This window comes from Triturus cristatus, chromosome 3_2 (genome assembly GCF_964204655.1).
Source record: "Triturus cristatus chromosome 3_2, aTriCri1.1, whole genome shotgun sequence".
Classification (NCBI taxonomy): Eukaryota; Metazoa; Chordata; class Amphibia; order Caudata; family Salamandridae; genus Triturus; species Triturus cristatus.
The window spans coordinates 84753681-84778361 of NC_140584.1; the positions used below are offsets into that span (position 1 = coordinate 84753681).

The window sequence follows — 24681 nt, forward strand, 5'->3', positions numbered from 1 at the left end:
TTTGTAAGCCTATGTGTGTCTGCCTTAGTAGCACTATATCATCTGCGTAAGATAAATGAGTGATGGGCAAAGTGCCTAGACATGGAGGATGTGAGTTCACCTTATGTATCTTTGGAGAGAGGTCAGCCATGAAAAGGGTAAACAGATGTCGGGCCAGGACACACCCTTGTTTTAAACCAGCATTTGTGTAGACCTTCCTAGTAAGCTTATTTCCGTCTGCAAATTTGCCTTGAATCCAGGTGTTTGTGTAGAGTAGCTGTAAGGCTCTTAATGATGGTTCCGAGAGTCCCCACTGGATTAATTTGTGCCATAGTAGACCTCTATTTACCCGGTTAAATGCCGCTTTAAAGTCTATAAAGCAAAGGTATAAGCTCTTTTTTTCCCATTAGCTCTTATCTGCCAATAAGCCTATGGCAAGAAGATTTGTAGTGGTACCTACGCCTTTATGAAATCCCGACTGGTTAGGAGGGATTTTGTTGTTCGTCTCTGACCAGTCTAGCAAGTCCGATAAAATCAAAGATGCATAGTATTTTGCTTCAGTATCGAGTGAGTTGATCATTCGGTAGTTGGTTGGATAGGTTCGGTCTCCTCATTTGTATATCGAGTTAATTATTGATCCTCTCCAACTCTCTGGCAGGCTATTTAGTTTGCTGACCTCCTGCAAGAGTCGAGACAGCAGGACAGCCCAGAAATTAGGGTTCTGTTTATGGATTGCTTGCAGGATCCCATTTGGGCGAGGGTGCCCCCATCTCGTCTGCCCGCCTGGATCACTGAGGCTGTTTGGTCTATTGAGATGTTTGCAAGCCTATTGCCATCTTAGGATTTATAGTTCCTGTTGTAATTTTCTGTTTCCCGATGATTGTTTGTGATAGTTCTAGACGATGTTTTTGCCTTAGTGCTTCAGATGATATAGCCAGTATTTTCAAATTTGTTGATAATTGGTGTGTTGACGACTCACAGGCCTTAGCCGAGGAATTGGTGACTTTTTCCTCTTCTTCAATCCTTTTATCAGGTACTATGAAGAGGATTGTATGTGTGTTATCCAGGCTAACTCAGTTAAACAAGTATTATTTATTGCTGATTTTGATCTCGTGAGGCCATTTACTAATTCCTTGAAAGCTTTCGTGGTAGATGTTTTAACGCTAAATAGGATCTTTGCCCATAGGTCATCTGTTCAGCTTTTTTTGTCTTCCCAGATTCGTTTCTTGTATTGCCTGTTCAGTTTTTTATTTGGTCCCAGGTTACTTCATACACTGTTGTTCCCCTTGTCCATTTGATAGTTCTTCTTAACTCTGCTCTAAGATTTAATGCTGTTTTATTCAGCTGCTTGTCCTGTTTGAAGCCCGTGGGGCTGAGATGGCGGGTTTGCGAAAATTCCTTCAATAGTGTTATTACGAGTGTGGTCCAATCTTCTATCAACAAACCTTCCTGTGCTCCGAGGGTTACGATCAGTTCCTTTGCCCTTGAAGATATTTTTGGAAGAGAACAGCTTGTCCATTTTAGCTGTTTTAAGTTGAGTGATGATACTGTACCAAGTTCAGGTGTCACCATTGATCGTCTACTGTCAGAGATTGCCAGCACAACGTGTTGGACTGAGTGGTCACTCTGAGTAGTATATCTGATTGAGAATTCCTTCCTTTGTGCAAGTAGTGGCAGGGTGACAATTGTATAATCTAAAATTGATCGGGCTTTAGGGCCGTGATAGGTGTACGTTGGAGGTTTATCTTGCTCAGATCTTCCATTAAGCACACGTAGGCCTAGAAGTCCTAGGTCTACTACCAGTCTCTGGCCATTTACATCACAGCGTTTATGCACGGGCTGATCTTGAGAGTGTATGGCCCATATTGCATTTGCTGTTACTATGTCATCTTCCTCATCCGGTGTGTGTATTAAGTTTGAGTTAAAATCCCCGGTTAGTATTATGTCCCAGGTTGGGAACTCAAACCTTATTTCTTCTATTGCCCTAATTAGCCTGTTGAATAGGATTTTTTTGGCTTCACGCTTCGGATGAGCATACACACATTAAAAAGTATTACAGTACTTGCCGTTTTGTCAGATCCCACATCTATTTTTATTACTTGCATATCTGTCGTAGAGGCAGGTATTTGGGTTGAGCCCGTGTTTAATGTCGTAGAGATGTAAACGGCCAGATCATCCTTTGGTCTGCCACATCGCTGGGTTCTTATGGCTTAAACAAAGTGAAGAAGATATCCTGGAATCTGTTTAAGGGTTCTCAGTCATGTTTCTTGTAGTGCAATTATTTCATATTTCTTCCAGCTATCTGGAAATGAATGATCCCGCAGATTTTGTTTCGCGCCTGCTATATTCCATGATAAAAGGCTTAGTGATGAGCTCTGTACTGCTGTTTTTTGATTATATGTCAAACTTCTTTTCCTCCCCTTCGGACTGCATCAGTTTCTTGGCCTACTTTATCGTAAAGCTTTGGCTTTAGCCCAAACACAGCCTGGTCACCTTTAGCACTTTGCAGGACTGAATGAACTCGGCCTACACTGGGATCCGCTGGCTTTGCCTTTTGCCGATGGATTAAGGGCGAGGAATAACCTTGTTTTTTTGGACAAGAAAGTGTGATGTCCCATGCTTCAAACTGGGGTGTAGCAGTTAGTATCAATGAAGTAATCTCTGCTGTCCTCCAGGTTGAAAGAGTTGCTTCATTTTGATTTTGTGTTCCTAGACTAATAAACTTGATGGCTAGCAACCCTGATGAGGAAAAATGATCTAATAAACCCGAAGTCTCATTGGAGTTTGTGGGGTCGTCCTTCAATTCTTGATGTGTTGCTAATGTATTTGAAGTTTGTTTTTTATTTTTAAACTCAAACATAGGAGTCTGGTTACCTGTTGCGCTGCCCTGTTAGTGGACTGTTGACTTTTTTTGGCTCGATTTATATCTACTAAGGAATTAGGTGGTGGAACAAATGATTCTCCATCACACTTCTTTGCTGAAACCTGCAGGGGTTGCTCGATGTGTAGTTCATTTGAGGCAACTGGGGAAGTGATAGATTTACCCCGAGGTGATATGATGCTTACCTTCATGTTGTGTTGTACTGACATTTTGTTAGAACATTTAACATCTTGGAGTATAGACTTTAGGATTGTTGGAACTTCACTGAGCTTCTCAATTATAGGTCCACACGCACAGTTGGTCGCTGGCAGCGGGATTGATTTGCAGTTATTCTTTATTATTAATTCCATCATGGTATCAAGTTTTGAATTAATCCCTGAAATACATGAAGCTATGATATTCATCAGATCAATCTGGATATCGAGTTTATCTGACTACATGTTTAAAACGCTGATTGAGTTTTGCAAAGTATTTGTTAAAGTAAGGTGCAGATTAACTAGCTCTTCCGTTCTTATGTCAGCTTTATCCTCCTGGCTCTTCCGCTGGGATGAGTTTGATCCCTGGAATTGAAGCGGGTTTTTAGACTTTCACTATTATGTACCAGGTTTAATTTACTTTGCTGTTCATCATATACTTGTATTTTATTTACTGACTTGTTGTCTTCACTGCTTGGGCACTCTGAGGTGCTAGATAATTCGATTGCTTTTTTGCTGACGCATTTCGAGTTGGCTTGCTTGCTTTTCCATTCTTAAATTAGAATAGTCCACCTGGCCCATCGGCTGGGGAGTAAAAACCAATTTCTTGAACTTACTGCTGTTTGTTAGTTTATCACTGCCATGGACTGAAGTTAACTTGGGTTGATAATCCTCTTGAAGTTGAATTTTGTTTGCCGGGACAGTGCCTTTACTGCTTAAGCTTTATGAGGAGCTCGATATTCCAATTACTGTTTGCTGCAGAGTTTCCGGTTGGCTTGCCAGCTGAGTAATAACTTGGGTACAGTAAGGGACCTTTGTGATGGTTTCCATTGCCTGGACTAAATCCGAGTGGTTTGTAATTGAGGGGTGAATCAAGCCAGGAGTCCCGGGGATTTTCTGTGGTGTTAATTGCCCTCTTGGTGCTGCCATTCTCTCTTTCCTATCTAGGCATAGAATGAACTACATTGCTAATATGCACTTGAGCAAAAGCTTTTATCTTGTTCTTTGGTGAGTAGTTTGTTTTTACAACCACCTGTGTGGGGTCCATTAATGTCGTCTTTGGCTTAGCAGGGCTTTTTGAATCCTTTACTGGTGCCATTTGGTACTTGACTACACTGTGCGTTGCTGCTTCCTCCATAGAGGTGTACTTGTCCGCTGTTGCGTAGATGGCCTCCATTGGATCTTTTAGAAATGTAAATTTTCTACTGGGGTTATTTGATTAAAAAACTGAGGGTATGGGCGATATAAATGTTGCATCAGGAAATTGCGGTGGGTTTCATGTGCTAGCACAGTGGTTTGTTGCACCTTTCGGGACTTGCTTTGACCTAGGATTTTTTTGAGTCAATTGCTTCCTAATGCTCCCCTATCTCATGATGTAGTGCTCGGCTGTCAGCAATGTGTGGACCTGGATATTATTCTCGTTCAATTGCCTTGTTTGCCTGACACATATCAACGCATAAAGCAAACACACGGAGATGATGGACAGAACGCTGAAACTTTACAGACACCCAGTTCTGACACAGCTATATGCAAATTAGTCTTGACCCTGTGCCTTATGGGAACAGTCCAGCCCGAACTGCCCAGCCATGTCTTCCCTGGAACGGAAACAAGCACACTGGGACTGGTTTCAGGCTAACAGCGCTCATCAGCCAGGCTAGTTTGAATCCAGTGGCAAAGTGAGCAAGGGACCCACGTCTGCGTATACCCTGCCAACTTAGGGCAAACAAAGCAAACACAAGGAGATGATGGACGGAGCACTGAAACTTTTCAGACACTCACCCCCAGTCACAGATCTGGGTTGAATCCATCATCGTTCTTTAGCTCACTTCAACACTCCAGTTCAGACACAGCTATATGCAAATCAGTCTTGACCCTGTTCCTCATGGGAACAGTCCAACCCGAAACTGCCAAGCCATGTCTTTGAGCAGCAGGACTGACGTCATCATTAATATGTAACTTTACTTTTATAGTCTTAAGCTTTCCCAAACCATGAAACAACAAAGGGAACTGATTTACTATTTGTGGTGAGAATTCAGGTTGTAATTCATGGACATCTGTCCCATATCAGCGGTTGTGCTGAAACTGAGTAGACAGGCACTTGACGCAATGCCTTGAAGCACATGGATGGGTGCTTGCACTTTTGTTTTCTTGTGTTTCATTGTCGCTACAAATAAACCTTGACTTTTTAAAGGCATCAATGCAGCCCTGGTATTCTCTTTGGTTTACGATGACGTAAGTTGCGGCAATGGCGATAAATCATTGTATTTCTCCTCAGGCATCATGTTTATCAAAGCATCACTGTCGAAAATTAAAGGTATCGAACAACCATTTATTTTCATTGTAATCTTCAGACAATGTTTGAATGTCTTTGGTGTTTAGGCATGTCGATCTTTCCTAGACTGACATTTTTCTTCACAGGCGGCCAAACCAACATGTGCACTTTTTTCTGAGGTAAACATCGACATGGCACAATCATTCTCTTCACTTTCACTTGATACTACTACCGAATAACTTTTTGACGATGATTTAAATGACGATCAACTTTGTTTAGTGCAGATTTATCTTAACTGATGCCGTCGCTTGGCCTTGTGGGTGTGCATTAAAGTTGCTCCTGGAATGTTCTGGTGGCCATTTTGTCTTCCTTCACTTTGCAAACAGTCACTAAATGTTTCTGCCTCATACAACCTTTGCATATCTGTCAAAGAGTGGGGCATGTACCTGCGTGTGGAAACAGAAATCCACATCTAAAACACAACTTCTTTTTACTTGAAGACATCACTTTGTGTCGTTCAATCTGTTGTTTTGGATTACTTTTCACACACATGACAGATTCATTCTGGACACCTCTCGCCTCCATGTCAGCAGCTTGTCTATCAGCATGCTCTTCAGCTCTGGCAGCAATTAACACTCGCTCCAGACTAAGAGTTTCCCATAACATTTGTCTTCTGAATTAATCTGACAAGCATCTGTCCATAACTCTCTGACGCATAGCTTTCTCATCATTAAATTAATTGAAGTTACAATGTCTGATGAGTGTGTCAAGTCTAGCGCCAAATTCAATGATTTCACCAACTTTCTGGCTTTCTTGGTTGATTCGTAATCAACATTTTCCAATGGATTAAACTTGAGATTCAACACTTCTTTAATCTGGTGTTATGTGACTTCTTCGTCCTGTTCGCAGCATTTACTTTATGACTTCTTTTATCCCTTCACCAGCAAGATTTTTGAGATGCGTGATAATCTTTTTGTTATCAGTCTCTTCAAGAGCAACAATGAAAACGTCAAATGTCTCTTTCCAAGCAGTCCATCTATTGCCAATATTTTGCCTTTTGGCGGTATCGAATGGTGTTGGTGGTTTCAAGAAAGCAGCAGCATTGTAGCCATTTCTGTGAGTGGCTGACATTGTGGGTGGAGCCTCTCTCCAGCTCCCTGGCTGTTCATCTTGAACCTGTTTGTGTGAACCATCTCTAAGGCCTTGAGATGTGGTGGCCTCTGGATCATCCTTGATAACTTTGTAAATAATGGCCTCAGTCTCTGCCTCCATTCTCTCAGCCTACCACAGTTTCCAAGATATCTTCGGTCTCTTCGGATTGTCACCAGCTTGGTAAGCATATCCCCTGTGCTTTGCTTGGATTGTGGCACCAGGCGCTGACTCGTACCAGCTCACATTAATCAGGTTCTAGTGAGTAAATAACTGTTTCATTCTTTGGTGTCTCTTTGCCCGCTCCTTGTCTTCTCCACTTTCTAATTGTAAGGTTATCTTGCAATTTGTGATTATCAATAGCTGTTGTTTGAAAACCTGGTTGTATCTGCTTTTAGCATTAATTCTCCATATTACGTATGACTGAATATTACGTAGTAGCGCAGTACCTTTATGTACGGTCTGACCAACAGGTTATCAGTAACCTATATGTAAATTTCTTTGCAATGCTTTTGTTGTTTTCAACTTCTTTACAGAGGCTGGAGTTGCGCTTTGACTCCACATGCGTTAAGTGCTGGTTCCCTACTGCGACTGCAACACACGTGACATGCACAAGCAATTTGCTTGATCCACGGCAATCTATCTGGGAAGGCAATGTCGATCTTCGTGTTACTTATCCCTTAACTCGTCACCAGTTGTAGCGTACTCCCCAGCCCGGGTATACGCTAATGGCTACACCACACACAGAGCTTAGTATTACACGTCTTTTTTCATCTGTGTGTAACTACGAACTCAACATTCTAAACCATCCTTCATCGCATTCTGTTTTAATACTTACATCACAGTTCTACAAGTCCATCAGGAGCCAAAAGGATTACATCCTTTCCAACTCACAAGACACTACACATTGGGGGCGTCTGGGATTTTAGATGGCTCCTGGTAGTCAAGGTCACTTTCTTGATCACTTTCTGACAGGTTCTGGTGTTGCTCTCCTGTCTGTCCTTGCAGCTTGTGGGACCATTTCTAGAAGGTGGACACATTGAAGGGCTTTTTTACAAGTCCCTTGTGCTGCTGGTGCATCACCCTTAATATGGGAAAAGGTGACGTACCAGCGGCGAAAGGGGCTTGTAAATAAGCCCCTTAGTTTAGTTAGTGTTACTTGGTCTAGTCCTCTTTCTGCTGTCATTATCGTGCCCTTCTTCTCGGTAAAGGGGAGGAGATGGCTTTCAATCCCAATCCTTATGGCCTTGTTGATCAATTTCATTATCCTTTTTACTTCTCCACTGGCTTGTGGTCTGCGAGGCATCACTTTTCTGTGTTTGATAGCAAGTGCCTCCACATATTCACTGAAGTACTGGCTTTGGAATGGAGGGTGATTGTCCCTGTTAAATGCGAAGGGCACCCCATATATTGCAAATGTTTTGTCCATGCAGAGTCGTGTTCACTCAAAGTTTGTGTTCATTAGGAGTTCCAAAGCTGGGATCTTGGAGAAGGCGTAAAACATAATCTACATGTTATTCCCATTGGGCAAGGAATTACTTCTATGCTGATGTCATGCCATGGACCACCACTGGGTGTCTCTGTGATGACAAGGGATGGTCTGTCTGGTGCTTTCAATGCCTGACACCAGTGACACCGGGCCACCATCTCGTCTGCTTCCATAGCCAAGAACCAGACCTTGGGTCTTAGATGTGGTTTTGTTTCTGTTGCCCCCTGGTGTCATGTGTGGGCCAGGCTCAGCATTTGGCATCTCATTAGGTGGGGAATGATGATCGGATGGCCCTGCAACAGAACTTCTTGGTCTGTGACACTGAGCTCATTCTGGATGTTCCAAAGTTCGGTCAGATCCCACTGTTAGATGTCATTGTGCCCCCTGACATTCCTGATGAGGTCCTCCAATTTGTTCAGCAGGGTTGCCTGGATTGTCTTTTGATGGCATAGATTGGATGCTGTTGCTTCTGTGATGTTGTTCAAACTGACTGCACAAGGGCATTCGATCTCTGCTATCCACTGGACATACTCATCCGCCCCATTGTGAGACTCTGTGGGTGGTCCCTTGATGGCCTTGGATCCTTCAAGAGGTAATGGACAGGCACCTCTGCTTGTATCCCATGGTCATCCTGAACTTCTGTATTTGGAGGGCCCACTTCTCAATACCCAGAGTAGGGTGTGGGGCTTTCCCTCCAAATAATGGTATGAGTGGCTTGTAATCTGCTATGACCCCAAATGGTTGGCCATATATGTACAGGTGGAAGTGATTGCACCTGCATTTGATCGTCAGTGAATCTGTTCAATGGGGGCATACCTCTTTTCTGACTTGGTTAGGGCCCTGCTGGCGAACATGATGGGTGACCACTGCTCATCTGTGGCATTTTGCATTAGAATTGCTCCAGGCATTCACCGGAAGTTCAGACTCCTCGGCTAAGTCAAAGTAGGCCATTACAGAATTGTTTAGGAGTGTGTGATTGATGGCTTGGAAGGCTTGGTCTCATCTTGCTCCCAGAACCATGGGACAGATGCTTTTGTCAGGTTTCTCAGTGGGCCTACCAGAGTAGCTACATTTAGGATGAACCTCGTGCAGTATGTCACTAGACTTGCAAATCTTTGGACGTCCGAGAGGGACAGCGGGAGTGCTGCCTCCCTGATATCCACACACTTTGCTGGATGGAGCTTGCTGCCTCTGCTTGAGAAAATGTACCCAAAGAATTCAATTTCTTGAGAAGGAACTGGCAGTTTTGCTGATTAAGGGTTAGGCCCCGGTCACTGACCTGTTTGGGGGCTGCTCTGAGTTGAGAAACAGCCATTACAATGTGGTCATAACAACACTTGACCATTTGCACGAATACATTACCATGCATATGCCTTTACCACACATGCCTTTAGCACGCATGCATTTACTACAAATATGCTTTCACTACACATGCCCTTACAACTAATTCTGTTCTAACGGCATGTATGATAAAAGCATTTGCATGGTAAAGGTTTTAAAAAGAAAGGCCTATGCGTGGTAAAGGTTTAAGAGCACATTTGGCTGGGCGTTGCTGTGAGCACTTACTCATACAGTGTATGACTTTGAGACTGGCCACTACACAGATGTCCGACGTGTGTGAGCGAAGGAGGAAAGAAGTGAGACTCAGTAATCTGCCATTGGTCAAAATATTTAAGAACCTACTAATTTTGAGAAAATACATCGTAACTGTGACAATTCCGGAGGCTGAGCATAGGAGGAAGGAAGTGTGGCTCCAAAATCTATCATTGGTCAAAATATCTTTGATGCTACTTGTTTTGAGAGATGACGTAAAGGTGTAAGCTGGCCCATACGCAATGTGAGGGGTCATTTCCAATGAAGGGGAGAAACATGGTGAGAAGGTAAATGCAGCTCATATGACCTAGTTTTGTCATTTTGCAAATCTCCTAAAATGTAGCCTGTTGTTATGAATGACATGGGCTTTGCATACTGGTGTTGTAGAATATAGCTGGAGAGATGTGCCTGGGTTAAATTGTGTAGGGTCTCACAAATGACTACAATTTCTACCTCTTTTAAAAACATGTTGCATATGGTGAGAAAGCTGAGGAGGAGACAGGGGATTCACAGAGGATTAGAATGAGAGAGGAAATACCGGCTTTGCTGTCGACCCCGACTGGGGAGTTCATAACTCTTGTCTAATATCAAGGTGAGAGAACTGTATTGGTACCGGCAGCTCGCATCCACAGATAAATCCGCCCATTTTTTAAATTTTGGATGCAGGGGGTTGTTCAACTTGCACTGCACTCCCCCTAGTTCTGTCCTGAACAATTTGCAATTATCTGCCAATCGCTCCCAGGCATGCTCGACAGACAGCCATTATAATGCTGTTGTGACCGTTACTAGAAGCCATTACCACTCAACACATGCTACCATTCATACCTTTAGAACAAATTCATTGTAAAGGCATGCGTGGTAAAGACGTATATATTTGTGCTAAAGGCATGCGTGGTTAAGGCAAATGCATGGTAGTGGCTGCATTGTAAAGGCATGCGTGGAAATCGCATGTGTGATTCCATCATACAACCCTCTGAGTCAGTTGCAGTGGTGGGGGTGTAAATGAAGAAGTCATCACTGACATTCATGACGCCTTATAGTCCAGAAAGAACCTCACATCTGGCATTCTGAAAGATCCGTGCCGCTGAAGGCATCCCAAAGTTGATGCTGATAGCAGCAAAGACCGATGTAGGTCAAAAATGTGGTAATGTACCAGCAGTCTTCCTGTTCAAGCTGGTGGTAGTCTGAGTTTAGGTCCACTTTGGAGAACCACGTGGAGCCCTTCAAGTCTGTGACAAGGTCATCAATGGTTAGGGTAATGTGGCGTTCCCGCTTGATGGCTTTATTGGGTAGCCGCATGTCGATACATATGCGGATACCATCAGGCTGATTCAACTTGCTCACCACCCCCATCGTTAATACCCACAGGGTTGGGCCAGATACTCTTTCAATCACTCCCGCGTCTTCCAGCTTCTGATGTTTCGCTTCAACTGTTGGGCAAATTTGAAACGGTACCTGCCTGGTGCGCATGGCTACTGGTCTTACCGATGGATCTATATGGAGAAACACTGGGGCCCAAGATGTTTGCAAGTCTCTGGAAGAGGTGGGGGAACTCTTCCAGCATTGACCAATGCCACCATCATCAACAGATGTGGCGTCTTTGATTAGGTGGAGTTTTTTCTGCAGGGTCACAGCTGGGGAGTGTCTCGGTGCCCTTGGAGGTGATGGGTAGGTGTTACTGTTCAGGAAGCAAGTCTGCCGGCTCCTCCGAATGAATTATTCTTGTCAATGCGAACTCCTGTGAGTACGTCCTTGCTTGCAGAACAACTTTGGGACATGTTATCACAGCAAGTTCTGGCCATGGAGGATCGCACCGGCATGAGAAATGGATCATTAGGCCAAGGGTGAGGAATGCTCTTCGCCTCGTAAGGCACAGAAGCTCTTGATATTTACCGGATATTTGCCTCCTGGGGCCCACCGGAGGGATTAAAAAAGGATTGTAAAATAAGCAACTGAGCAGGCAACCCACTGAAGGGCTTATAATTTTTTGGATTAAAAAGTACATATAACATCAGGCATTTTGAAAAGGTACTCACCTACAACCCACTAAGGGGCAATTATCATGTGACATTAAAAGTGTTTGTACTTTGCCTGAGCAGTTGTTGTTCACCCAGGAAGAAGGAGCTGGGGGCTCCGAAACGCGTAGGTGTTACTGTTCAGGAAGCAAGTCTGCTGGTTCCTCTGAATAAATTATTCTTGTGAATGTGAACTCCTGTGAGTGTGTCCTTGCTTGCAGTACAACTTTGGGACATATATATATATGTATATATGTATATATATATATATATATATATATATATATATATATATATATATATTACCTACTGGCGGTCGCCAGTAGGTAGTTATAGTTAGGACCCCTTTTCCATAGGAAATCCGCAACATTCTATTTTGAATAACTTTGGCGCCGGTCGACGAATCCTTGCGAATTTCTCAAAATAGGTGGGGCGCTACGCTCCGCTCCTACCCTGAAAGTCTCGGGGGGATCCGTCAAGCGGGGGCTGAGATAAAAGGGGGGTCCCAAAACGCGTTTTTCCCATGCATTTTTCCATAGGACCTTTAGAACGAGCTACAGCCCGAACGGCTGAACAGAATTACTCGAAATTTGGCAGAGAGGTAGTCCTCAGGTCAAGGAAGTGCCTTTTGTAGGTTTGGTGTAAATCTGTTCAGTAGATTCTGAGAAAATAGCCTTTAAATCAATATATATATCTGAGCCCGCTTACGGTACGCTTACCGTACGCTTACCGTAAGCGTACGGTGGCGTGCGCGAGCGTGATTCTGATTGGCTGTTAGATCTTAGTAAACATTCGAATCGGCCGAAACCAGGAAGCGGCGGCCGCCATTTTGTGTATTTCACTCTGAAAAAAAAGAGTGAAAACAAGAAAAGGGGGCAATGAAGAGAGTTACAGACCCCCTAACATTTGTAAGGGGGTCAAAGAAGGACAGAAAAGTACAAAAAAAACATTTATTGATTTTTAAAAAAATCACGGGGTACGCGTACGGTAAGCTCACCGTACGCGTACGGTAAAAAAAATAAAATAAAAGAAATGAAATGCAGATTTAAGAGTTTAGATATTAGGGGGCTCTAAAAAGAGCCGTTGTGTTTATGAAGTCATTTTTTTAGTGGTACCTACAAGTAAGTACCGATGCAGAGTCTAAGGTTCAAAAGGAAGACTCTGTTCCCTTCATCATTGAAGTGCACACCATCTCCTCTATAAATGTCTTGCATGTCATAACGCAAGTTGTTGTGGTAAATGGCACCCATACCATAGTCACGGAGGAAAGCAGAAACAGATTTGTTGACGTGCTTTCTTGCTTTGTCAATCTGCGGACAGAAATGATTGGACCAGTTCCATTTTTGCCTTTGGCATATGTTGGAAAACACAAAGGCAGTTTTAGGGAAAAGTGAAAACAGTTGTGCAAAGGTGTCCTTCATAAGCATTTCCAGACCTACCCCAGTCAAAGTGCCTAGGTCATTGCCACCACAGTGCACTATTATGAGGTCAGGGTGTTGGATTTGCATGAAGGATTTCACCAATGGCATCAATTGGTGCCACTTTAACCCTCTCTGACCAATCCATTTAATGTCTACATTTGGCAAAGCAAGGTCTCTCACCATATCTGTTTTCTCTGCAAACTTTTCACTCCAGAAGACATAGCTGTGTTCTACAATTCACACTGTGAACATCTTCAAAGGAGAACTGGATGCACTCAGGAGGTGTCTTTCAGTAGAATGGCAATATGAAAAGAAAGACAGTTTGGAAATGGAGGCATACATATTTTTTTCAAAACAAAAAGAACTGATTGGCTGTTTCATACCATTCTAGAATAAAAACTAGGCTGTATGTGTAAATTAATAGAAGCATGTTTTGTATTGGTACAGAAAAATGTATAACCTAAGAACAATACTATGGATTTGCTGTTAGGTTTGAAAAGTCAAGCACTCTTGCTCTGTGGAATTGAAACATTGTGTGGCGAACTTCTGACCTAACTCTGCACAGCAGTGTTTCAAGAGCTGTTGCTATGGTAGCAGGCAGAAGTCAAGTTGGGGGAAGGGTACTAGGCAGAAGTCAAGTTGGGGGAAGGGTACTTTTGGAAAAGGGTTGGTTTTCAACCAATAGAAATGTGTGATTACATTTGAAAAAAAGGGGGAAGCACTGAGATTTGAAACTTACATGTATATGTGTGGAAAAATAGAGGGAAAGTTTGCCATTATCTGGTTCTGCTGAGAGGAGAGAGGTGAACACAACAGAGATCCTGGCTCTGATAATCTGCTGTTTGAGTGTCACATTTCTTTCACAACTAACTAATTTTAAAGGTGAGTTTAGAGTTTGAGAGGGGATGTATGTGGTAACTTAAGAAATGAATAATAGAAATGGAAATTCTTTTTGTTGTAGTTGCGTTTATCATTTTCTGTTTTGGGAGAAATTTAAATGTGAGGAACATGTAAAATAATATGGAGTATGTTTTCACAATAAATTAAGGTGTACTGGAAAAAAAAAGAATAGTTTAAGGGTTTGAGGTTGGACTCAGTAATGCAAATACATTCAGCATCACTAAGGCTGGTTGCCCTTGCTGGAGTGTAGGCAGCCACCCAGGTTACACATGGAGGTGGTCTGAAAAAGAAGTTTGGACATGTGCATTTAAGAAAATCAAAAAAGTGGTTTCATAATGTGTCAGTCTGTAAAAGTGATTTTCACTTGCCCAATAAAAAAAGGGCAGTAAGTGTGCTTTCAAATTGGCAAAGAAATTTCGTTTTGGGACTAATGTGAAAACATGACTCTGTGTGCAAAGAGGAATTATAGGCAGAGATTTATTGCGTATTGCTCTGGTGATTTCACAGTTGCATTAGATGGAAAGGGGGAGCGATTTTTTGGGGGAAGAAGCAGACTCTTAGCACACACCCATGTGCTTGCCATGTATAATCATGCACAGTATTTACAAGCGAGTGGGGTTTTCAGGTTTCAGTCTGTAATGCAAATACATTCAGCATCACTAAGGCTGGTTGCCCTTGCTGGAGTGTAGGCAGCCACCCAGGTTACACATGGAGGTGGTCTGAAAAAGAAGTTTGGACATGTGCATTTAAGAAAATCAAAAAAGTGGTTTCATAATGTGTCAGTCTGTAAAAGTGATTTTCACTTGCCCAAAAAAAAAAGAGCAGTAAGTGTGCTTTCAAATTGGCAAAGAAATTTCGTTTTGGGACTAATGTGAAAACATGACTCTGTGTGCAGAGAGGAATTATAGGCAGAGATTTATTGCATATTGCTCTGGTGATTTCACAGTTGCATTAGATGGAAAGGGGGAGCGATTTTTTTGGGGAAGAAGCAGACTCTTAGCACACACCCATGTGCTTGCCATGTATAATCATGCACAGTATTTACAAGCGAGTGGGGTTTTCAGGTTTCAGTCTGTAATGCAAATACATTCAGCATCACTAAGGCTGGTTGCCCTTGCTGGAGTGTAGGCAGCCACCCAGGTTACACATGGAGGTGGTCTGAAAAAGAAGTTTGGACATGTGCATTTAAGAAAATCAAAAAAGTGGTTTCATAATGTGTCAGTCTGTAAAAGTGATTTTCACTTGCCCAAAAAAAAAAGAGCAGTAAGTGTGCTTTCAAATTGGCAAAGAAATTTCGTTTTGGGACTAATGTGAAAACATGACTCTGTGTGCAGAGAGGAATTATAGGCAGAGATTTATTGCGTATTGCTCTGGTGATTTCACAGTTGCATTAGATGGAAAGGGGGAGCGATTTTTTGGGGGAAGAAGCAGACTCTTAGCACACACCCATGTGCTTGCCATGTATAATCATGCACAATATTTACAAGCGAGTGGGGTTTTCAGGTTTCAGTCTGTAATGCAAATACATTCAGCATCACTAAGGCTGCTTGCCCTTGCTGGAGTGTAGGCAGCCACCCAGGTTACACATGGAGGTGGTCTGAAAAAGAAGTTTGGACATGTGCATTTAAGAAAATCAAAAAAGTGGTTTCATAATGTGTCAGTCTGTAAAAGTGATTTTCACTTGCCCAAAAAAAAAAGAGCAGTAAGTGTGCTTTCAAATTGGCAAAGAAATTTCGTTTTGGGACTAATGTGAAAACATGACTCTGTGTGCAGAGAGGAATTATAGGCAGAGATTTATTGCGTTTTGCTCTGGTGATTTCACAGTTGCATTAGATGGAAAGGGGGAGCGATTTTTTGGGGGAAGAAGCAGACTCTTAGCACACACCCATGTGCTTGCCATGTATAATCATGCACAGTATTTACAAGCGAGTGGGGTTTTCAGGTTTCAGTCTGTAATGCAAATACATTCAGCATCACCAAGGCTGGTTGCCCTTGCTGGAGTGTAGGCAACCACCCAGGTTACACATGGAGGTGGTCTGAAAAAGAAGTTTGGACATGTGCATTTAAGAAAATCAAAAAAGTGGTTTCATAATGTGTCAGTCTGTAAAAGTGATTTTCACTTGCCCAAAAAAAAAAGAGCAGTAAGTGTGCTTTCAAATTGGCAAAGAAATTTCGTTTTGGGACTAATGTGAAAACATGACTCTGTGTGCAGAGAGGAATTATAGACAGAGATTTATTGCGTTTTGCTCTGGTGATTTCACAGTTGCATTAGATGGAAAGGGGGAGCGATTTTTTGGGGGAAGAAGCAGACTCTTAGCACACACCCATGTGCTTGCCATGTATAATCATGCACAGTATTTAGAAGCGAGTGGGGTTTTCAGGTTTCAGTCTGTAATGCAAATACATTCAGCATCACTAAGGCTGGTTGCCCTTGCTGGAGTGTAGGCAGCCACCCAGGTTACACATGGAGGTGGTCTGAAAAAGAAGTTTGGACATGTGCATTTAAGAAAATCAAAAAAGTGGTTTCATAATGTGTCAGTCTGTAAAAGTGATTTTCACTTGCCCAAAAAAAAAAAGAGCAGTAAGTGTGCTTTCAAATTGGCAAAGAAATTTCGTTTTGGGACTAATGTGAAAACATGACTCTGTGTGCAGAGAGGAATTATAGGCAGAGATTTATTGCGTTTTGCTCTGGTGATTTCACAGTTGCATTAGATGGAAAGGGGGAGCGATTTTTTGGGGGAAGAAGCAGACTCTTAGCACACACCCATGTGCTTGCCATGTATAATCATGCACAGTATTTACAAGCGAGTGGGGTTTTCAGGTTTCAGTCTGTAATGCAAATACATTCAGCATCACTAAGGCTGGTTGCCCTTGCTGGAGTGTAGGCAACCACCCAGGTTACACATGGAGGTGGTCTGAAAAAGAAGTGTGGACATGTGCATTTAAGAAAATCAAAAAAGTGGTTTCATAATGTGTCAGTCTGTAAAAGTGATTTTCACTTGCCCAAAAAAAAAAGAGCAGTAAGTGTGCTTTCAAATTGGCAAAGAAATTTCGTTTTGGGACTAATGTGAAAACATGACTCTGTGTGCAGAGAGGAATTATAGGCAGAGATTTATTGCGTTTTGCTCTGGTGATTTCACAGTTGCATTAGATGGAAAGGGGGAGCGATTTTTTGGGGGAAGAAGCAGACTCTTAGCACACACCCATGTGCTTGCCATGTATAATCATGCACAGTATTTACAAGCGAGTGGGGTTTTCAGGTTTCAGTCTGTAATGCAAATACATTCAGCATCACTAAGGCTGGTTGCCCTTGCTGGAGTGTAGCAGTCTGGACATGGGCTTTTTAAAAAATCTGAAAAGTGGTTTCATAATGTGACAGTTTGTAAAAGTGATTTTCACTTGCCCAAAAAAAAGAGCAGTTAGTGTGCATTCAAATTAGCAAAGAAATTTCGTTTTGTGACTATTGCGAAAAGAAATGTAGTAATATATTTAAATAAAATAAAGGAATTTTTTTTTAGTTTTTTTCAGGTATTGCTGAAGAGCAGTGAACAAAATTTAAGATGCCTACAAAATCCAGAGTTCAAAAAACGCTAAAAAAAAAACTATATTTGAAGACAACTAGAGGATCAAAGTTAGTAGAAGATGCTGATGTTGGAAGGAAGAAAAAATCTTCTGGTAAGCAAAAAAAAGATTTTCTAAGGAATATATTCAAAAAAAGGAAAAATGTACAAAATGTCTGTACAGGAAAGAATGATTTCAATCGAAAAGGACAGGAAAAAATTGAGAATTTAGTTAATGCAAATATACCTTCTGCAACTAAAAAGTTAAACTTAAACAGAAAAACAGCGTTTAAAGAGATACGTAGAAAAATGTTTCAGAGAAGAGTTATGTCCAATTTGATAAAGGATGTGAAGAAATATAAGAAAAAAACAAAGTTTATAAGAGAAAAAAAGAAATTGAAGCCATTGCAGCAAAGGCATTAGAATTAAAAAGGAAACTATTCATATTAATTTTGAATAGGATGCGTACATTAGACAAAATGGTTAATGTACTGAAATCACATAGCAAAAGGAAAAGAGTAGTGAACAGAACAAACTTTTGTAAAGTGTTTTTAGGAAAGTGGATGCATAGTTCAAGTAGTGAACCTTTTTTTAATGAAGAGAGCTATTTTCAAAGTAATAGTTTGCTGCATGCAGTTGACACCAGAGGTCGTTCATACGAAGTAAAAAATGGTTGCATAATGGAGAAGGAGATAATGGTTCCAAGAGATGAGGTACAAGTGATGGCAGATGAGGCAATGGGGAGACGTCCTAAAGCCCCAGTGTACACTTGGAATTGTAGTAGTATTTGCACTGTGCGTCAGGAATCTATTGACAAATTTCGAGAGTTTCTAAGAGAATATAGTAAAAAAAGTGTAAAACAGAAGATTAAGGTGCTTCAAAGTCTGGATCCATGCAGAGTGAGAGAGAATACTGGTTTGCAGGGTCATTCTCTGGCTTGTCTATCTAGAAAAGTGTGCAATAGTGTTTTCCATCATTTTAGGATGCTGGCTGTTCATCATACTGAAATGAGAAAGTTTGTGAGACGGTTGTATTTTGCCAAAAGTCCAGCAATAAAGTTAAATGAATTGAATAGGGCTCTGTTCCGAGGAACGGTATCAGATGTAGAGAAGGTTGTTGATGAAATTCAGTTTTGTTACTTTGGTCCTGAACAAAACAGTGCAGAGAAGGACACAGTAAATGAGGAAGAAGTGGAAGAGAATGTAGAACCCTCTGTAAGTAACACATTTAATGATCACATAACAAAATTTGCAATAGTCTCTAATGAAAGACCAAATTTTACTTGTATTTGTTGCCGCAGAACTCATTATAGAAAACAAACTAGGAATGTTGATCTCTACAGAAAGAGTGAAAATGAAGATAATTATAAGTGGAAGGATTTTGCCACATATATATTTCTAGAAAATTGTTTTGAATTGGGTGAAGATCAGCGTATTTGTAAATACTGTTACAACAAGTTAGAGGAAAATAGAATGCCGACCAGAGCTGTACATAATAATTTAGAATTGGATGCTATTCCTGCTGAACTTTCTGAATTGAATACATATGAGTCTATACTCATTCAATGTGTTCATCCGTTCCAGACCATAGTACGTATGGAGCCCAAAACTGGTAAATTACCTCCTTCAGATTTACTGAGAGGTTTAAAAGGTAGAGTGGTGTATTTGCCCTTGGATTTGAAAAAAAATATGGAAACTATTGATGCGGATACTTTGGAAACTGAACCATTAATTATTCTGGTTAATGGTGTACCTACAAAGAATAAGAAGATTTGGCAGGAGCTGGTAGATGTGCGGAAAGTACAAAGAGCAAATTTGTATTTGAAAAAAAATAACAAATGGTATGAATCAATTTATATAGAAGAAGAAGAAGAAGAAGATTTACAAGAAGACACAGAAACACCAACTGGACAAATTGAAAAAGTGGACAAGTCAAAGGAAGAAGAAATTTATGAACATTTTAGCATACATCCTCTTCATTCGAAAGAAGTTATGGGAGACAATATTGATCTCTTTCAGATGAAGAAAGCAAAAGGAACTCCCGTGAGTGTATGGGAGGAGAGCTTGGAAGCTCGATGTTTTCCCCAGCTGTTTCCTAAAGGAAAAGGAGGACGATACGATGAACGTCCAGAACAGATTCCAGCTTCTGAGTATCGGACTACAAGACTATATGCTGAAGATCCCAGATTTCGACAAAGTATTCCTTATTTGTTCCATCTTTTATTTGAAAGCGACTTGTCTGCACTGTCTTATGCAGTAAATCACATTTTAAAAAGTGGAGTACATTTACAAAATGTGTCTGCTAAGGATTTTATGGAGAAAGTGCAGCACCGAGATGATCATTTGGAAACACAACTGATCAATCTGATGGCTTGTCAGCGTGGGACAAATGAATATTGGTACCGACGCCATGGTGAACTAAAATGCATGTTACGGAATTTAGGAACACCAACATGGTTCCTTACCCTAAGCTGTGCCGAGTACGCTTGGGATGATTTACTGGATTTTCTACGAGAGGCCAATTCAAACATTAAAAACATCGAATACAAGACAGCAGGAGAACTGTGCTCATTGGATCCGGTTAATGTTTGCAGATATTTCAATCATAGATTTGAGGCTATGATGTCCTTCATCTGCAATAAAAAAAATCCACCCCTTGGAGAAGTAGTGGATTTCTTTTGGAGAAAAGAGTACCAGGCAAGAGGTGCTCCTCATATTCATATGCTGTTGTGGATCAAGGATGCCCCAAAGTTTGGAACAGATACTGATGAAGCAGTGTTATCTTACATTGAAGAATATGCAACATGTGCTATACCAAAAAGCACAGAAGAGAACAAGTTAAAGGAGCAAGTTTTACGTTTCCAAAGTCATCGGTGTGGAAAATACTGTCGACGGAAATACAAGAGCAAAGAAAAATACTACACTAAATGTCGATTTGGATTTCCTAGACCTGTTCTTTCAAATGGAAGAGTAAACAGTTTTATGTCAGCTGTGAGACATACTATCACAAGAAAATCACCTAAGAATACCTACAACCTTAAAAGAAAAGAAGAATCAAAAAATATAAATGACTACAACCCAGTCATTTTATCCATGTGGAACGCTAACATAGATATACAGTATGTTGCTGACAATTCCATTGCTGTTACTCGATATGTAACGTCTTACATTACAAAATCAGAAAAAACAGAATTGAAGGAAATGTGGGAAGAGATTTCTCACGAGAAGACTGTCAGTAAGAAGCTGTACAGTTTCAGTTTGAAGATGTTATCGCATCGAGAAATTGGATCCTACGAATGTTCAGATAGGTTATCTTCTGCAAGTCTCTACTCGAAGTCAAGAAGAAGAATTTGGGCAAGTTTAGGCCTTGCAGCAATGAGAAATCGGGTACTGAAATCTGTAGGAGAAATTGAATATTTGGCCGAGAATGACCCAGAAAGTACAGATATTTTGAAATCAAACATGTTGGACACATATTATCCCAAGAGAAGTCATCATCTGGAGAACATGTGTCTCTATGAAGTGCTGCAGAACTACATTTATTCACGGAAAGCTGCAGAAGACATCAATAATGGAAAATATAAAGTCGTTGGTGAAGAAGGATGTTTGGTGAAGCAAACAAAAGGAAGTTTGATAAATCACCGGAAGCTGAGTTGCGACACTACTGACAAGAAGGAATTTTACTACTTGGCTCTTTTACAGTTGTTTAAACCATGGCGTACAGAGGATGAACTACTGGGAGAATTCCAGAGCTATGAAGATTCTTTTAATGCTTGCAAAGACAGCATACAATGCAGTACATTCTCAAGTTATCTGCAAATGTTAAATGAAGAAATTGAACAGGAAACTACAATTGCGGCAGAAATAGCTAGAGATAGTTCTCAGGACAGCCAAAGTTCAGGAACACTCAGTCAAGATCCCCTAGGACAACCAATCGTTGAAAATGAAGCATCAATAGCCATGAATGAAGTGGAAACGGCTATGAATCAAGCTCAAGAAGAATTTATAGACTTAGAAAATTTGGAAAGACAACTGAATCAAGAGCAGCAACAAATTTATGAAGAGATCAAAAACAAAATTGATCACGGATTTCTACATGAAAAAAAAGAGTGCTCATGCACATCATTTCATCCAATCAGGATGTATGTAAGCGGACAAGCTGGAACTGGAAAAAGTTTCCTAATAAAAGTCATCAGAAGCTACCTAAAGCAAAAAACGGATTCTACTTTGTCTTGTGTGGTTACTGCTCCAACTGGGTTAGCAGCATATAACATAAAAGGAAACACTTTACATCGTTTGCTAATGTTACCAGTGGAGCATGAGAACAAAATACAATTCAACAAGCTAACTGGAGAAGCATCCTTGGAAGTTTCAAGAGTATTGAAGAAGATGCAAGTTCTCATTATTGATGAGGTGAGCATGGTATCAAACTTAATGCTTGCCTTTGTGCATTTAAGAATGCAGCAAATTTTGAAGACAGACTATGACATGTTATTTGGTGGAAAACACGTCATAGTTTTTGGAGATCTTTTGCAACTTACTCCAGTTAAAGGACAACCAGTGTTTAATACTGTCACACATGAAGACACGAAGAAGTCATTGGGAAGCATCGGAAATACAAATATTTGGTGCTTCTTTGAGTACAAGGAACTTACTACTAATATGAGGCAAGCAAACGATGAAGAATATGGAAGTATTCTGAAAGATATCAGGATTGGACTACTCACAGAAGTTGGCAAAAAAGCATTACAGAGTCGGCTGCTACATAATTTATTTCCAAAGGAAGAAATAGTTGCAGAGAAGATATACAAGAACATTGCAGAAAACAAAAGTGTCATCTGCTTAATGCCAACTCTACGTGAATGCTCAATATTCAATGAGGAGCTTTTGAAATTGGAAAAGGAAGAGATCAGGAAATTGGAAGCAGTGGACAAAATTGAGGATGGAAGAATTACTGTCACAGTAACAGGCAAAATGAAAAATAAATTGGACTCACTAGAGAAGAACATCTCCAAAACAGCTGGATTAGAAAAAAATCTATATGTTTGCATGAACTGTAGAGTATTTTTAAGAAGAAATTTGGATGTTGAAAAAGGTTTAGTTAATGGAGCGATGGGAAGAGTTGTGGGTTTTATTAATTATCAGAAAAAAGAAGGAGTTGAATGTTTAAAAATAAAATTTGATCAGATAGAAGAAGTTAAAGATATTTGTCGTTGTTCAGTTCGTTTCATGCTTGTGAAAGACTTGTATGTACGTAGGAAGCAGTTTCCGTTTTCTCTAGCATATGCTGTAACTATTCACAAGTCTCAAGGATTGACTGTAGATTGTGCTTTTGTGAACATTGGTTCAACTGTGTTCAAAGAAGGTATGGCATATGTAGCTTTGTCACGAGTGAAAACATTATCTGGTTTATTCATGATAGACTTTGATGACTCAAAAGTTAGTGCTGATACAAATTGTGTAAAGGAGTATAATAGATTAAGAAGAAGCTATGCTCCTCATTTAGGTCAGTATCCTGTGTTGGAGAAACGTGTAGTTTCTCGTAAAAGGAGAAATGAGAATATCTGTAATGAAGATGTAGAGAGGAGGAAAAAAAAGAGGAGTGATGTAATTGCAAGCAAAAAGAAAAAGGAAAATGAAGAACAGGTTGTAGGATGTCATTTTGAAAATAGCTCTGGTGTCAACTGCTACGCAAATGTAGTGCTGAATGTTGCATTTTATCTGGAAAGTTTGCAAGAGCAGATAATAGTAAATCAGGGAAAAAGATTCTGTTCAGAGCTGAGTCTCCTTTTTCAAAAGCTAAGTAAAGATAAAACTCAAATAGAAAGTGCTACTGAAATTAGAAAACTTTTAGATGTATGTTCAGGACGAACACAGTTTTCTCAAAATGTACAGCAAGACGCACAGGAATTCTTGTTGTATTTTCTTCAGGTAGTGGAAGAAGAAGGAGTTCCCATTGAAATTTTTTTTGGTCTCTCTTATAAATGGGAACATAGTTGTGAAAATTGTTATAATATATGTGGCTCTAATGTTGATAATGAAAGGTTTATTTATTTGACATTGCCAGAGAGTAAAACAGTTACTTTTGCAAAATTAGTTAAAGATGCTAATCATAGCATGAAATGTGGTGAGTGTAAATCTGACATGTTTTCAACATTAATTTTAAAGGAATACGGACAGTATGTAATTTTAATGATGCAACGATGTAGAGCTGATGGTTCAAAATTGGATACTTTAATAAAGAAGTTTACAGGACAGCAATTATCAATTTCAGGAAAAACTTTTGTAACTGTTGCAATAATTTTCCATGATGGACCTACTGTTACTTCTGGACATTACACAGTTTATCTTAAATGTGAAAAAGGTTGGACACTGTGTAATGATTCCCAATTGATTTTCAAACAACGTTTGCCTTTTGATTTAGCAAATTCCTATCTAATCTTCCTGAAACCTAAATTTTAGAGAGATTTGGCAAGATCTGGACAAAATAATTTTACCATTTTACTGGATTACCATTGCAATTTTATAGAAAAAAGATTTTTTAAATTATCATTTGGCCTAATGGAAAGATAACCAATTGTAATGTGGACTTTTTTAATTTTAAATGAAACTTTGAAAAACCAATAATTTAGAGATAATCGGTAACATCTGCACAATTTAAATTTTGGAATGTTATTGGACTGCCATTGGAAATTTTTTCAAAAAAGATTTTAAAAATTACTATTTGGCCATGTGGAAAAGTAACCAATTCTATTGTGGACTTAATAAATTATTCAAAAAATTTTCGTGAACCAAAATGTTACAGAGAATCGGTGAGATCTGGACAAATTAAACTTTAGAATTTTATTGGATTACCGTTGGAAATTTATTCCCAAAAAAAATTTAAAATTACTATTTGGCCTAAAGGAAATGGAATCAGATGTATTTTGGAGTTATTTGAGATATAATATTGTGATTATACTTCTGAAACAAACATATCAGACGATATTTTAAAGAAATAACTATTGGTATTAGATGATATTTTTTTAGAATATTATGCATTTCTATAATGTTAAGTTTAAGTAAAAAGAGATTCTGGGCTTTTTTATTACAATCTTTGTGATTGTTATTTTTTTTTGCCCGCTGTAAAATGATGAATGCAATTGCTTTCACAATTTATAGTGAAATGCAATATATTCTGAAAACAGCAAAAATAAGGCAAAAATATTTTTTGGAAAAAAATGTAAATA

At 40.1% G+C, this 24681-nt stretch overlaps 1 protein-coding gene and 1 long non-coding RNA gene across 22 annotated transcripts in view; both read left to right on the forward strand.

Moving 5' to 3' along the window:
- MUC13 (mucin 13, cell surface associated) overlaps window positions 1-24681 on the forward strand; it is a 772367-nt gene that overhangs the window by 358888 nt on the left and 388798 nt on the right. The window lies entirely within an intron of this gene.
- Window positions 13525-24681, forward strand: part of LOC146856847 (uncharacterized) — a 53239-nt gene continuing 42082 nt past the window's right edge. The window contains exon 1 of the long non-coding RNA XR_014979819.1: window positions 13525-17801. This is a non-coding gene — a long non-coding RNA (uncharacterized LOC146856847). The remainder of the gene's footprint in view (window positions 17802-24681) is intronic.